At 50.4% G+C, this 16,823-nt stretch overlaps 1 long non-coding RNA gene across 1 annotated transcript; it reads right to left on the bottom strand.

Moving 5' to 3' along the window:
• Positions 1 to 8,624: 8,624 nt before the first annotated feature.
• Positions 8,625 to 16,496, bottom strand: LOC310697164. Its single transcript, XR_014520969.1, has 4 exons — positions 15,081 to 16,496; positions 12,415 to 12,575; positions 10,443 to 10,691; positions 8,625 to 8,758 (listed from the first exon to the last, which is right to left on the bottom strand). It is a non-coding gene; the product is annotated as an uncharacterized lncRNA (long non-coding RNA).
• Between the last annotated feature and the right edge of the window lie 327 nt (positions 16,497 to 16,823).

Here is a 16,823-nt window from a genome sequence, read left to right as displayed (position 1 = left end):
CCTTGGGGCGCCTCCTGGCAGGGCTTGGAAGAACCCCCCACCTGCAACCCTGAAGGATTGCTGAAGGTGGGAGATTGCTGGCTGGATGCTTTGGCTGAGATTGCTGCACTGAAGGAGGTTGGACTAGATGTCCCTTGGGGGCCCCTTCCAATGCTGGATTCTATGGTTCTACAAGGGGCAATGAGCAGCTGGTTGCATGTAAACCCACCCTTTATCAGAAGCATGAGGACTTGACTTCACTTGATCTGTATTGCAGATTCCTGCCTTGCAGGGGGCTAGGACTCTTGGAGATCAGGCTGTTGCTGTTGCTGTTGCTGTTCACTCAGTGCACAGGATTCTTTGGAGAGAAAGAAAGAATGCGCTTTGGACATGCTCCAAAGGAATGTCGTGTCCTCAGCCTGTGCCTTGTCCTGGCATCTGTCCAGAGCATGTGCGATCATACCCTGACTCAACCCTGCCAGGATGGCCGGGATCTGCACTGGATCTAGTTTCCCACGATCCCTTCCTCCTCCTTGCTGCTGCTGCAGGGCTGAGAGCTTCTGTGGCAAGTCAGCAGCAGGATTCATGCCAGCTGGCCTTCGTCACCCCGCTTGCGTGTGTGCGCTCGGGGCTTACGTACTTTGTGGAGGGAGCCTGAGGCTCCCAGATCTCCTGGGCACGGGATCCCTAAAGAAGGCGAGGAAGAATCCTTTGCTGTGAATCACCTGATTCGGCTCTGTAACGTGGTGGGAACTGCAGGGGCAGATTGTCTTTTCCTTGGGGCAGAGACAGTCACATGGTCCAGTGGGGAGAGCACCTGCTTGGCATGCAGAATGTATTTGCTTCAGTCCCTGGCAAGGCTTGAAATTGCCCCAAGGCAGAAATACCAAAGAGCTGCTGCCCGCCAGTATAGAGATGTTCTGAGCTTCTTGCGTTTCTGTTTAAATCAAAAATGGTTTGGGAGCATGAGGTCTGGAGCATTGCAGAGCAGCTGCTTGGCATGCAGAAGGCCTCAAGTTCAATCCCTGGTAGGACTGCAGGCAGGACTGGGATTTGTCCCCATTCGGAAACCCTAGATAGCCGATGCTGCCAGCCAGTGCAGACAGCACTGCTCTACATGGACTGTTGGAACGAGGCTGTTTCGATGCATCGGAGATTCAAAAGCAAATGTTGCAGGGCAGTGATTTGGAGAACACCTTGCCCCAAATCCTGAGAGGGGCAGGGAATGGCAATATTTGGCTAATAATAATAATAATTTGTTGTGTTTTTTTGTTTGTTGTTGTTCTACGGGGCTGCCCCACTTTCATACCCATTTCACAGATCGGGGGCTGATCCAAAGCAGCAGGAAGCCCATGAGCAAGACCGCCTTTCCTCTGCCCCCTGCAAGCTGGCATTCTGCAGCAGGCAGCTCTTGAACATGGAGGCTCTACTAATGGCTTGAAGGTGTTTCCATCAGGACCCCTGGGGAGGTGCTGCGCAGAGGGGAGAAACGGGCGCCTGGCCAACTTCCCCCGGGGTTTCTTTCCACCCGTCACCCGGTTCCTCACAGGCGTGGGAGAAGCACCTGCCTCCCCAATTAAACCCATGAGTGCCTTCCAGGAATCCCCGGCTGCTATTTATAAAATTGGCCACTGAGCCTGGGAACCTAGAGAGCTGACTCTGCCTCGAGCTGTGACTCACAAACACACATGAGGAGATAGAATCACAGAACAGTAGAATTGTTGGGAGGAACCCCTGAGGGTCATCTAGTCTAACCCCTGCAACGCAGGAATCTCAGGGGGTTAGGCTAGATGACCCTTGGGATCCCTTCCAACTCTACTATTCCAGGATTTCAATAACGGCATCTGGTCGGCCACTGTGAGGACAGTAGTCTGGGCTGGATGTGCTCCGTTTGGCCTGATCAGGAGGCATTTCCTACCTCAGTGATCTCTGGGTTGTGGGTTTGATTCCAACATTGGGCAAAATATCCCTGCATTGCAGGGGGTTGGGCTGGATGGCCTTTGGGGGTCCCCTCCCAACTCCACTGTTCTGCGAGGCCCTTCCCCACATCTCCATGCCTTGGCAGCAAAGAGAGTTCAGCTCAGGGCTGTACTTTCTCTCCCCCTCCCCTCCTTCTCTAGCTCCCTTGGTGAGAGCCTGGTGCTGATAACACCACGGTTGCAGGTTCGATCCCTGCATGGGGCAGGTACCTGTTCCTGCATTGCAGGAGGCTGGACTTCTGTGATTTCTTTGATTTCCCTAGGAGGGAGCCAAGGCAGCTTAGAGGAGCCGGCCCATCTTCCCACACTGGGAGAAGCTGCCAATGTTCATGCCACAGCCAGTCAGTAAGAATTGGGGGGGGGTGTCGTGGGTCAGCCTGGGGGTCTCAGGTGGGGGGATTGTTTTCCCCTGGGAAAGGAAGCTGGTGGCTGCTGGGTCCTGGAGGGAGCCCTGACCCCCGAGCAAAGGGGTCTTGTAAGGAGAGCAGGAAACCGTTTTGGGAAATTGTATTAAATTGAATTCATTCATAGAATCATAGAATCATAGAAGCATAGAGTTGGAAGAGACCCCAAGGGCCATCGAGTCCAACCCCCTGCCAAGCAGGAAACACCATCAGAGCACTCCTGACATATGGTTGTCAAGCCTCTGCTTAAAGACCTCCAAAGTAGGAGACTCCACCACACTCCTGGGCAGCAAATTCCACTGTCAAACAGCTCTTACTGTCAGGAAGTTCTTCCTAATCTTTAGGTGGAATCTTCTTTCTTGTAGTTTGGATCCATTGCTCCATGTCCGCTTCTCTGGAGCAGCAGACAACAACCTTTCTCCCTCCTCTATATGACATCCTTTTATATATTTGAACATGGCTATCATATCACCCCTTAACCTCCTCTTCTCCAGGCTAAACATGCCCAGCTCCCTTAGCCGTTCCTCATAAGGCACCGTTTCCAGGCCTTTGACCATTTTGGTTGCCCTCCTCTGGACACGTTCCAGTTTGTCAGTGTCCTTCTTGAATTGTGGTGCCCAGAACTTGACACAGTACTCCAGGTGAGGTCTGACCAGAGCAGAATACAGTGGCAGCCCAGAATTGCATTGGCTTTTTTAGCTGCCGCGTCACACTGTTGGCTCATGTCAAGTTTGTGGTCAACCAAGACTCCTAGATCCTTTTCACATGTACTGCTCTCAAGCCAGGTGTCACCCATCTTGTATTTGTGCCTCTCATTTTTTTTGCCCAAGTGCAATACTTTACATTTCTCCCTGTTAAAATTCATCTTGTTTGTTTTTGCCCAGTTCTCTAATCTGTCAAGGTCGTTTTGAAGTGTGATCCTGTCCTCTGGGGTGTTAGCCACCCCTCCCAGTTTGGTGTCCTGCAAATTTGATCAGGATGCCCTTGAGTCCATCATCCAAGTCGTTGATAAAGATGTTGAATAAGACTGGGCCCAAGACAGAACCCTGTGGCACCCCACTAGTCACTCTTCTCCAGGATGAAGAGGAACCATTGATGAGCACCCTTTGGGTTCGGTCAGTCAGCCAGTTACAAATCCACTGAGTGGTAGCATAGTCAAGACCGTATTTTACCAGCTTCTTTACAAGAATATCATGGGGCACCTTGTCAAATGCCTTGCTGAAATCAAGGTGGGCTACATCCACTGCGTTCCCTTCATCTACCAGGCTTGTAATTCTGTCAAAAAATGAGATCAGATTAGTCTGACATGACTTATTTTTCAGCTTGATTTGTAATAATTTGGCAAGCTAATAAGAATAATTGGCAAAAAGGGGGGTCTTGCAGATGAGCAGTGGCCAGCTTAGGCCTCCTCTGGACCCAGAGGGGGGAGGGGGCAGCGTTGACGTGACCGCCCCACATGACAGAGAGGCTGCCGGCCGGCCCTGACATGGGATCTGCTCTCCTTGGAGATTGACGTCAGCCTGCGCTGTTTGCATGGGAATGTGGATTTGCAGCCCGGTGGGGGGGGAGGTTACCTGGCCCCCGTCCCTTGGGGGTTTGTGCCAGCTTTCCCCCACCCCTTGCAGGACAGCTCCCTGGGGAAGCTGGTTTCACACTGGCAGCCCCCCCCCCCCCGCGAGGAAGAGCGGAACTCGTGCATGGCCATTTACGCCCAGGGTTGCCCACACTGACTGGGAGTTTCTGCCCACCGTCTTTCTTAAAATAAACCAAGATGCTTGTCCTCACTATTTTGAGCAAAGGATGGAGAGCATTAGTAATGGGTCACCTGGAATTTCAGATCCCCCCAAACTGGTGCCAAAGTTTAGTGCTAGTTTTGTGCCGTGAACCCCATGTTTCATGCCCCCCTTTGCAGTCAATTGGACAGGGTTGGGTTTTGGGGTGTCCCTGTGGCCCCTGGTGTGAGTGTCAATGACTCAGTTTTGTGTGTGATGCACCCCGCTTTGGGTTCACAACACAAAATGGCACAAAACCAGCACAGCGCTTGGCACCAGTCTGGAGCCAATGAAACCAGGTTGTGACCCCAGTTTGAATGTAAATTGCTCAGTTTGGGGGAGGCACAAAATGGTACAAAGCTTGCCCAAAATGTTGGCATCAGTTTGGGGTGATCCAAAATTTTGGGGTCACACATTAATGGAGATAGGATGGCTTTAGAGCGAGGTCATCTCGCTCAGCATTGCTTGCACTGACTGGCAGCAGCAGGTGTAGGTGGTCCCGGTCATACCTGGAGACTGAACTGGGACCTTTCTGCATGCTAAATAGGTGTTCCACCCACTGAGCTTTGCAGCCCTTCCCACAATCTAGCATCAGGTTGGATTTGCAAATGTGCCATTTAATAAATGTTCCATTTAATAGTATTTTTTTTAAAAAAAATATTTATTACTTTTAAACCTTACAAAAAGGAGGAAAGAGAAGAAAAAAGAAGAAAAAGAAAAAGAAAAAACAATACAGTACAATATATAAACAATACACAACACAACATTAACACATTAAACAAAACGAAAGCAAAAACAGTTCAAAAAACACACATCATACCATCTCAATATCCTCTCTTTCATTCCCTTCTTTCATCGACCTCCTCTCACCCCCCTTTTTGTATTCCATTTCTATTAATTTTTTCAGCAAATCCTTTCCATCTTTCTCTATTTTCTGTCATATGATTATCTTAACATATTTTAACCTTATTTTCCATTAATACTGTAATACTTATTTATGCTTAATTCCTTAAAACATTTCTACTAAAGCCGTATAATTCCCTTCCAACATTTTTCTAACACTCATTAATTTTACATTATTTCCATATATAGATTTTAAACTTTTCCCAATATTCTTCCACCGTCTCTTCTCCCTGGTCTCGGATTCTGCCAGTCATTTCCGTCAATTCCATATAGTCCATCAACCTGGTGATCTTCTGTCCGAGGCTCTTAACTCTTTTCCAAGTCCCTTCTGCAGGTCTTCTTCATACAGCGGTTCCCCGCAAGACGAATGTCTCGGAAGACGAAAAACTCGTAGACGAAGGAGTTTTTCGTTTTCTTAGCCGCTTCGCAAGACGCATTTCCCTATGGGCTTGCTTCGCAAAACGAAGCTTGCCCCGCAAGCTCTGGGGATAGCGGGGAAGCGCAGCGCATCTTCCCTGCTGTCCCCGGACCTCTTTTGAAGCAAGGGGCGGCGGGGAGAAGATCGCTTCTCCCCGTTGCCAGCCCCGCAATCTCCGGGGACAGAGGGGAAGGCGCGCGCGCCTTCCCCTCTCTCCCCGGACCCCTTTTGAACCAAGGGGCGGCAACGGGGAGAAACGATTCTCCCCGCTGCCCCTTCCCTTGCTTTAAAACAGGTCCAGGGACAGAGGGGAAGGCACGCGCGCCTTCCCCTCTGTCCCCAGAGATTGTGGGGCAGGCAACGGGGAGAAGCAATCTTCTCCCCGCCGCCCCTTGCTTTAAACAGGTCCGGGGACAGAGAGGAAGGCGCGCGGCACTTCCCCTCTGTCCCCGGATGGTCTCCATAGGAACGCATTGATTGATTTTCAATGCATTCCTATGGGAAACCGTGCTTCGCAAGACGAAAAACTTGCAAGAAAAAACTTGCGGAATGAATTAATTTCGTCTTGTAAGGCACCACTGTATTTATACATGCACTTTACTTTGTCTTCTCCTGATCTTGTTCTTATTTTCCTTCCTTTGATGCTGAAAAGTAGATCTCGGGGAAATTCCCACCTAGCAATGTTTTTATTCCTTCTCGACAAGTCAGCCAAATCTCCATAGTTAAAACTAAAATTCAAAAGATATTTCCAGTCGTGTTTCAAAGTTCCTCCAAGTCTGGTGACCCCCACAACTCCAGTCTCCTCCTGACCCAAGTCCAGGTCCCAAAGGTCAATAAACCCCTGCATGAGAGGATCTATCCAACTTTCCTTCTCCAGTCCAAGCGGGGCTCCAATCCTCAAAGTCTGACTTTCTCTAAATTCAGTCATAAAAGGCATCAACTTATAGTCATCAAATTGCATCTGTAAGGCTGGGGCTCTCTCCACTTGTGCAGCTTTAGGTTCCACAACAACCACTTTCTCCCCCGCCTTCTCCTCAATTTGCCATGTTAAAGTAGGTCCCTGTATCGATTCCTGAATAGCTTCTGTATTAATATTCACCTTTTGTCCCAAATTAGTCACTTTTTGTTCCAAGTTATCAATTTTTATAATAATCATCACATCCGTCTTCTTATGGAGCTGTTCCAGTGAGTCATTAATCTTACATAATGCAACCACTAAGGCTTCTTCTGTCAACATTCTTAACGGTCCAAGGTCAATCCCAGATTCTCACAGTCTTATCTTGCAGCTGGAAATTCCCCCAGCTCAGCTCATGTAACAATTTCAAAGGCTTCCTCTAGGGGGAAACAATTTCTATTTGTATCAATCCTTTTAAGCACAGTTCAAGCAATAAAGTTAGTTTCAGTTTTCAATTACTTTTACTCCTTTTTAAACGCAGAAGGAGACAATGGAAACAATGTATTTCTCTTCTTTAACTTACTGTCAACAAACGATCTATTCACAGTCAATGAGCATATCCAAAACTTCAGTCTTACTAGCAGCCCGTTTCCAGGTTCAGAGCGGTGGTAATTTGACTTTCTTCACTCTCTCCTGCAGGCTTACGCGATCTAAAATTTCCCCCCTCTTCTCCTGCTTCCAAGGGGGGTTTGATGATTTTAGCCGATGGAAGTTTAATCCTTTATGAAAAGCTTTCCAAGACTTTAGCTTGCAGCCTCTTTGCTTCAGTCTATTTACAAAAGGGGAAGGCAGACTTCCTGTTTGAAACCTCCCCGTTTCGGTGCCAAATTAAGACGTTTAAAAATCCAATTTTCCGTTCTACTCCGGGTAGTTGTTTTAAGATCAAATTGTCCACAGGAAAAAGTCAGCGCTCTCCGGCAACAGCAATGCGGCTTCACTCCGTGAAAGAAGCAGTCAATTCCATAGAATAGTAGAGTTGGAAGGGACCCCGATGGTCATCTAGTCCAGCCCCCTGCAATGCAGGAATCTTTTGCCCAAGGTGAGGCTCGAACCCACAATCCTTAGACTCAGAGTCTGGTGCTCTTTTGCATCCTGGAATATTAAGTACAATTTGTGTCATGTAATTATGATTCTGTTGGTTTTATTTCCAATTGCTTTCCCAACCATCCCCAGCCTGGGATTTGCCTTGCGGCAGGCGGAAAACCAACAGGTGCAGCTTCTGCCACTGTGTCTGTGTGCAGGAGAAGCCTCTTGCATTTCTGCCTGCTGAGCAGCACAGGAGCCCCTGCCAGAGGGGAGCGTCTGGTGCCTTGTTTACCTCTCCGCAACACACCTGCGCAGGTGCGTGTCAGAACCCGTCACCCCTGACTCAGGTGCTTCCGCACATGCGGCCTGGGTGCGTCTCTCCCCCCCCCCCGATGGCTGCACAGATCCTCTCCCAGGAAGCCAGAGCCTCAGAACTCATTGCCACTTGATGCCCCCCTCCTTCACAGCTGGAGCCGCCCCACCCTTCCTGCCCTCCCTCTCTCCCTCCAGGCATCTCACATTCGCCACCCACCCCACCAGTAAACAGGCACCCTGGCCAGTCAGGTTGGCTCCTCTGTCTGGGATGGGTGCCAGCGCAGCAGAGCCAAAGAGCACCCCAAGGCGCCTGAATCCTGAAATGAGGAGAGGGCAGCCAGATTTAACTGCAGAGCTTGGCAGTTCCATAAAAACATGAGGACTAGCACCTTGTTTCTAGTAGGAGGCTGGTAGCCGCTGACAGCTCTGCCTCCCTCTATGAATTCCTCTCGTCCTCTTTTAAAACCACTCAAGTTGGTGGCCCTCATGACACCTTGTGGGATCTCAGGGTTGAAGATAGAAGAGCCTGGCTGCAGGATCAGGGCCCAAAGCAGCCCCAAAGGGGCCTCCTGTCTTCCCAGGAGCAAAGTTCCCATAACAACCTGCCCAGCTGACTGGGCTGCTCTAGAATATTAAAAACACAATAAAACATCAAACCTTTAAAAAAAACCACACACAATGGAATCATAGAGTTGGAAGGGAACCCCAAGGATCATCTAGCCCAGCCCGCTGCAAGGCAGGAATCTTAGGTGGCCATCCAACCTTATTCATTTTATTTAGGACTCTGAATGTCTGGTGCTGGGGAGAAGCAGCATCTGGAGAGGCAGTGCGCCCAGGATCAGGCCCGGGGGCAGTGGGCCATGCCAGGGCAGAGGCTGCTTGGCTGCCGACCAGGCCTGGCTCCGCGGGAACCTGCTCCCGGCTCTCTCCGGAAGGAGGAGGCCCCTTTCCTGGAGACGTTGCTCAGCGTTTTCTCTGTGTCTGGGAAGCGTTGACTCAGCACCAGCCTTGAGGAAGAAAACTGGGGAAGAGAGAGAGTTGGTTGCTGGAGCAAGGGGAAGGAGTTCCAGGTGCCGCCCCCTCCAGCCAAGGAAAGCAAAGCCTCTCCCCCCCCAAGGAAAGAGCCCAGCTCAGGAGGCCTGTGTGCCTGGACCCATCCGGCAGCAGCTCTGGCTGAGTTCCGGGGGGGGGGTGTCTTTTTGAGGATGCACAAGGACCCTTTGCAACCAGCTTCATTTATTTCTCTTTCTTTCATTTACTTATCCTGCCCTTCATCCGAAAATCTCAGGGCCGTTCACTGAATGCATATAGGCAGCCATGCTTTGCAGGCAATATGCGCCAGGGTTGCCAGGCCATGGAATTGTAGGGTTGGGGGTACCCAGGGGTCATCCAGCTGAACCCCCTGTGATACAGGAATCGTAGAGTTGGAAGGGACCTGAAGGATGGTCATCTGTTTGAAAGCCTCCGATGAAGGAGAGTCCAGCATCGCCTCATGTCATAGAATTGTAGGCTTGGGCGGGACCTCCAGGGGTCATTCAGCCCAACCCCATGAAATGCGAGGATTGCAGTGAAAGACTTCTTGATGGGGGGCCTCCCAGGTTCTGCTTAAATGCTTCCAAGGGGCAGAACTCACCACTTCCAGCAGCATCCCAAACCCTAAGATTTCAGGGCCTGAACCTGAGACCTGGGGGGGGGGGGTCTCTGCACACAAGACTTGAGGGTCCCAAGCGCTTGCATGGAGTTTGGGTGGTCTGGTGCAAATCCACCACCAATGCACTTACTGTTGCAACAGCTGCATGTTGCAGAAAATACACCCCAGGGTGGGGAGGGGCAGCCGGGGAAACCCCACCAGTCTAGTCCTCCCTTGGGTAGGAGGCTCCTTTGCAGGCTGCCCTCTGAGCTGAGAAGGTGAAAGAGCTGAATCTCCAAAGCAGGCATGGGCTTTGTCTAGTCTTTGGGGTCCCAGTGCTAATCATGTCTCTCTTTCTGTCGGCATTACTGCTTTGAGGTTCTTCCTAACCCTCTGACATCTCAGAAGCCTGCCCGGGGGGGGGGCTTTTAAGCTCCCTTAATAATTGCATAACCCCCTCTTCAGCCCCTGAAAAAGATTCTCCTGGATTAATAAAACATCCGGCTGAGTTTCCCCACCACACTGGATGGCTTCCAGCACATACAAAAACAGTGGCCCATGTTGCCCGCCATCCTGTCTCACAGCGGCCAAAGAGTCCTAAGGACCTAGGAATCGAGATAGACTGCCTCTGAACCTAGAGGTTCCATAGGAAGATGGGAAGAGCCTGGCTTCACATCAGACCCAAAGTGGGGAGCCCATCCAGTGTAGCATCCTGTTCTCACAGTGGCTGATCAGATGCTTATTATGGGAAACCCACATGCAGGGTTTGAGTACAAGAGCAACTCTCCCCTCCTGCAGTTTCCAGGAACTGGTAATCCTAAAATCCTAGAATGGTGGAGTCGGAAGGGACCCTGGGGGTCATCTAGTCCAACCCCCTGCAATGCAGGAACAGGCAGCTGCCCCAGTGAGGGATCGAACCTGCAAGCTTGGCGTTATCAGCACCAGGCTCTCACCAGCTGAGCTACACAGAAGCATCGCCCCTTCCAGCTGTGGAGGCAGAGAAGATCTATCCTGGCTAGTGGCCATCAATCACCTCACGATGCTCCATCAATTTATCTCACCCCCTTTCTGAGCCTTCCAAGTCAGTGGCCATCAACTGTCTCCTGGGGGAGGGAGTTCCACAGGTTAACCACATGCCATGTGAAGAATCGCTTTCTTTCATAGAGCTGTAGAATTGTAGACTTGGAAGGGAACCTGGGGGTCCTGTAGTCCAACACCCTGCGGTGCAGGAATCTTCTGGCACTTGGCTTTGTGAGATGCAAACATTTGTTGGACAGCAACAGATAAATAAGGTTCCAGACCTCATGCTCCTGCGAAAGAAGAAGAGTGGACCCCATCATGTCCCCAAGCTTTGCATTGTCATTAATGCGCAGCAAGATGCACTGAGTCTTTCTGCCCCGAGGATGTCTGGCCCTTTGCTCAGCCGACGGAGGGAGAAAGCCGAGGCGAAGGGCCAGCCCAGTCCTCCCTGCGGCTGCCAAACTGCGCTTGTTTTTCTGGGGCCCCACCCTGCACCTCACGCGTCTACCGGCAAGTCACCCTTGCCGACACCCAAGCGGAAATCCGGTACCGTGTGGCAGAGCTGCTGTTGCCCCCCCTCGCCGAGAGAACCAGGCTGCCCAACCGGCTTGGCAGGGGAAGGTGAGCAGGCCTCTTGGCCCCAATCCCAGCATTTCCACACACAGCTCTTTCACTGGAGGAGGGTTTGGCAGTGCCATCGCTCCTCTCCGAAGGGAGAAGGCCTGAGATGTATTCTTGAGGCGTCTGGGTGCCTCCGCAAGAGAACCTCGCCTCTCGGGGAATGGCCCTGGTTTTAATAAGTTATTTTCTTCTGTCTTACACTCCCCCCCCCCCATGGCTTGCATTGCAGGAATCATAGAATTATATATGGAAGGGACCCCGAGGGTCATCTACTCCAACCCCCTGCAAGGCAGTATTCTCAATTCAAGCATCCACGAGAGATGGCTGCCCAACCTCTGCTTTAAAATGTTCCTTGTGCAGGAGCAGATCTCCTTGGCAGAGTGCCTGCTTGGCATGCTCCATCCCCGCTGGCAGCATCACCAGGCAGGGCTAAGAGAGGCTCCCGGGTCTGAAACATTGGAGAACTGTTGCTGCCAGTCAGTGTGGAGCAGCCCTGAGCTACATGGACCAAGCATCTAACTCACTGTGGCAACTATTGACGGCACTCTTTTGTGCAGAAGCATGACGTTTGGAGCCTTGGCTCGCTTTTACACAAAGCGCTGTAGCTCGGTGGTCCAGCACCCTGAGTCTGACACCCCAGAGAGCCTTCATGCTGCCAGTCAGAGCCGAGAACACTTAGCTGACTCAGCATGCAGCCATCTGCTATCTTCCTTGTTTATGAACTGCCATGAGATTTGCCATTTTCTCAATGGCTTGCCCTGGGACTTGAGATGCCCAGTTCCTCCAGAGGTTGCGGAGTAAACATATTCGGAGCGTGCCCTTCTTACCCAAACCGACATGTTGCAAGAAACCAGGGAGCAGCGTCACACCCAGAGCAACGCCTTGCAAAATGGGATTTATTTATAGCACGCTGGAATGAGACATTTCAGGCCTGACTACGGTACATCTGTATATGTATATTGTTTTCTTTTTTCCTAAACAACAACTACAGCTGTACTTTAAAAAAAACACACCATGTAAACAAACTGTCTTGCCAAATGCAAGGTGGTTCTTTTAAAACTTGGCCTTTTTCATAGATCCGTAGAATTGCAGGGACTCCCAAGGGTCATCCAGCCCAACCCCTGCACTGCAATCACAGGAAGCACTTCCTCAAGGGTATGAAATGAAATTTAGAAATGAACTATTTGGGGCCCTCTGTCTCCTGTTTTGTTGCTGCCTTTCTTTTCTGTGAACCCCCCCCCCCAAAAAAAGCACAACCCACCCACCCCTATTAAATTAATGATAATAATTTGGCAAGCTCTAGGCATCGGGCAAGTCAAACAGGTTTGCATACGGCCTGCATAATTCCCTCTGCCTTTTGTTACTCATGGCAAGGAGAAACCTTTTGCTTACTCAGCCGCCCTCCTGGCTCCTGATCTGTCACGGCACGTTTCTGTCTGCACGCTTCCAAGTCTCTGTGGCATGAGGGCTAGCAGCTTAGGTTGTAGTGGCTGTTTTGAACTGGAAGCCAGCAACTCTCCCGAAGCTGCATTGTGGCTCTGCTTCTGTGACTGCTGGAGGAGAAAGTCAAAAGTAGAGCGGTGATTAGATAGATAGATAGATAGATAGACAGACAGACAGACAGACAGACACATTATTTGAATTACAACTCCCATTACAGTTGGCAAAGTTTGCTTTATAGGTAGGGAGCGGCGGGGTGGTGGTGCTAATCTGTGTTGCACAGGACACCCCCCCCCCCGCTATAAGACACATTAAATGATTCCTTGACTTTTGCAAGTTCCTTTTCTGTTGCTTTGAAGGGTCAAAGAGCCAGTGTGGTGTAGTGGTTAAGAGCGGTAGTCTCGTAATCAGGGGGACCAGGTTCGCGTCTCCGCTCCTCCACCTGCAGCTGCTGGGTGACCTTGGGCCAGTCACACTTCTCTGAAGTCTCTCAGCCCCACTCACCTCACAGAGTGTTTGTTGTGGGGGAGGAAGGGAGAGGAGAATGTGAGCCGCTTTGAGACTCCTTCGGGTAGTGATAAAGTGGGATATCAAATCCAAACTCCTCCTCCTCTTCCTCCTCCTCCTCCTCCAAATGCAGAATGTGAAAAGGTTGCCCCGAATGATCTTAAATAGGTTGGAGACCTGGGCACAAGCTAACAAAACGAATTTCCATAGGGACAAATGTAAGGCTCCTGCACTTAGGCAGGAATAACCAGATGCACAAATATAGGATGTGGAACACCTGGCTCACTAGCAGGACATGTGAAAAGGATCTTGGGGTCTTGGTGGACCACAATTGCTCACAAATGACACAACTTCCTTTGCACCCGTCCAGATCAAATGAACCAACAACCTCCCAGCTAATTGATCCCTCTCTCCTGCACAAATCCTGGATGTGTGCTGGGTGGAGAGACGGAGCCGCAGTGCCAATTTCCTCTGGGGACATTTGCATGGGAGCTGCCTGGTGTTTTTGCTGCTGCCCATCTGACTAAGCATCTCAGGAAGAGACTTTCCCTTCACAAGCAGAAATAGGTTGTTATTATTATTATGAATTACCGCTGTGGGGTGTGTGAGAGAGCATACTTTGCAAAAAATATATTCACATGGCAGCAAGGCTCCATCCAGCATAACATCCTGTTTCCAGGGCTGGTTAACCAGTTGCCCAACCTGGGAAACCATAGCTCAGAGGTAGACTGCTCTTTGAGGTGGAGGCTCCATTTTTAGTGGTCATGGCCAAGAAGGCTTCTCCTCTTTTGTGAGTTTGGCGAAGCTCTTCTTAAAAAGATGATAAGGAAAGCCTTGCTGGGGGGCCTAGAGCAGGCATCCCCAACCTTTGGCCCTCCAGATGTTTTGGACTACAGTTCCCATCATCCCTGACCACTGGTCCTGTTAGCTAGGGATCATGGGAGTTGTAGGCCAAAACATCTGGAGGGCCACAGGTTGGGGATGCCTGGTCTAGAGGCTGGCCATCCGCCAGGGATTCTTGAAGTGCAATTTTCCTGCATTGCAGGGGGTTGGGCTGGATGACCCTTGGGGGTACCATCCAATGCTACAAATCTATGATTCATCAGAGGCTTTTAAGCAGAGGTTGGGTGGCCACCTGTTGAGGATTCTTGAGCCGCCATTCCTGCATTGCAGAACCCCTTCTGCCCTTCTTAACACCCAGGGGGTCTGCGGGGGTCACTTTGGGTTTTGAGCCCTCATGTGAGCACCTGGAATTGGGACCACCAGGAATGGACTGGAAACCGCTGAAGTCTCAGCCTCATAATGACTATCCCCACCACCAAATGGCACGAAATTCACATGAACAGGGCGGGTGCAATTTTTGCATTTTCGTTTTTGCAGTGAAGATTCTCCTTCCCCATATCAAGCAGAGACTAGCCCTGTTCAAGAGCCTAAAAGGACTTCCTGGAAGGGCAGAGATAAGGCCTGCAGAGCACATTCCTGGTGGCTGCGGAGGCCCCACACTTGTGCCCTTTTGGGGTTTATCTTGCTGCTCCCCAGACAGTCGCCAAGAGCCTCCCAGACGCCTCTTCTCTGAGGCTTTTAGGGCCTGTCAATCTGGCCTCCTTTGTTGATTTGGAGTCTGCCTGGAGAAAAAGGCCTTCCTTTAGGAGCCGGATGGAGAGATAGGAGGGGTGGGGAACCAGGGAAATATCCTCAAATGCTTTGGGCTATATTTAGACACAGGGTGGGATTTTCCCTCACTCTCTCAGAAATGGAAGCATTTTAGACCATTTGTTGCAAGCGAAAAATGCACTCTGTGCATGCACAGGTGCACCATTGCACATTATTATTTTAGTTTGGTTTTCTGAGATAATATTGCAGAGGGGGTTGGGCTGGAGGGCCCCTGGGGGACCCTTCCAATTCTGTGGTTCTATGATCCCCTGATCCTTGGAAGTTGGAGTTCATCTCTGGGCAGGTGAATGCAGGTGATAGTTTGCAATGCAGGTTCAGATGCAAAACAACTCCAGGTGACTCTGTCTTCCGCCACTCCAGACCCGCCCGTGCCCAGGCCAGGAAGGTGGTGTGGCTTCACTTGTGTTTCCTGCCCCGCCTGCTCATCCTCAGCTCACCTGGAGGCACACCTGACTCCCGGCAGCAAGCTTCCTCTTTGCATCTCTCGACAGGCTTACAGGAAGTCAGCAAAACATTCCATAATAATAATAATAATAATAATAATAATAATAATAATAATAATAAATCTTTCCAAAGAATTTACATTTTCTGGTTTACAATCAATTAACCTTGGGCTACCCCCACCCCACCCCTCCATGCTTTCCCCAATTTTCCAATTAGTGCTGCATATTATAGTCATTCTATCTATACTTTTTCCACAATGTTACTTGAATTTACAATGAACATTGAAGTTACAATGTTTTTGAAAAATAATTTACAAATACTTTCCAATCCTCCTTGACTCCTGCCTCATCTTGGTTTCTGATTTTATATGCTAAACTTGCCAATTCGGCATATTCCACCAATTCCATCAGTTTCCAAGGTCCTGCCACCTGCCAGGTCAGGAGGTGTAGGGTGAGCCTGTCACTTCCAGGGCATTAGGGTTGCCTTGCAGCTGGATCAGGCCCCCCAAAGACCCATCTAGCCTGCTCTCACAGTGGCCAAACAGCCCTGAGAACCCGGGAATCGAGATAGACTGCCCCTGGAGCTGGAGGGTCTGCAAGGACAGAAGAAGAAGGTGGCTGTTAAGCCAGGCCAACGGGGGACCCATCCACCCAGACCTCCTGCCTGTGCAAAGATTTGGCCCCATTAATTGGAGCAAATTGAGCTCTTATGTCCTGGCAGATGATATCTGGAAGGAGAGGCAGCGAGAGACCTGCAAAACAAAAACAAAAACTGCTCAGAAGATCCTCCTCCTCTTGCAAACCTTAATGGGAGCAAAGAGGGGCTGCATCCAATGTTAGCCCTACTCAGAGTAGACATGCTGGAAGGACTAGATAACTCACTGAGATCCATTAGTTTCAGTGGATCTACTCTGAACAGGATGCAACCATCCAAAATCACCGAAAAACAGGATTCTGCCTTCCCTAAATGCACCAGGAATAAAACAAGCGCTTGCAAAACAAGCGCTAAACTGCCTGACATTTGAGGTTTCTGGTTTAGAAGCTCAAAGAGCTTCTCATGTTTTCCCAGAGCTGCTCTTTCAACATCTTTCGGAGCCTGGCCCCAATCCAAGCTGGACTTGTTTTGGAAAAGCCCAAGAGTGACTTTGCTTTCTCCTCCTCGGCTGTACAGAACAAACTTTTCCTAGGAATTGCTCATGTGACTCTTCTTGCAGCTGAGAAAGGAAAGAATGGCAGTCTGGGGAAAGAGGAAGGAAAGAGGCTAAATAAATGGCCATTTATTTAAAGACACAGATAAGGTGCAAGTTGCTAGTCCCTGCTGTGTGCTACATGTCCCCCAAATGCACCCCCCTTTGCCCCTCACCTGCCCTCTCCCCAAGGGCCCAGGTGAGCACAAGGTGAGGACTGTCCCTTTGCAGGGAGGGGGGAGGAAGGAGAGGCCGTTCCAGGGCAGGAACGCCATGAACCGTGCGCAGGTCAGGCGCCTTGCCAAGAGGCCAGACAGTCAACTCTGATAAATAGGCCTGCAAGGAGGAGCATGACGGAGGGACAAAGTGGGCCGTGTCCTCGGCTGCCCTCATGGCTTATCCGCAGTCCCTCAAAACACCGCTCCTGGTACAGCTTCATGTGGCCTGAGTGCACCCCATGCACCCAAAGCACATTCCCTGCCCAACCGAAGAGTCCTGGGAAACAGAGCTACTGTTCCCAGCAATGATTATTTCAGGGGGGAAGGACGTG

Source organism: Podarcis liolepis (assembly GCF_965112155.1).
Source record: "Podarcis liolepis genome assembly, chromosome: 18".
NCBI lineage: Eukaryota > Metazoa > Chordata > Lepidosauria > Squamata > Lacertidae > Podarcis > Podarcis liolepis.
Note: the sequence above shows the minus strand (reverse complement) of the source record. Positions and strands in the feature narration are given on the sequence as shown.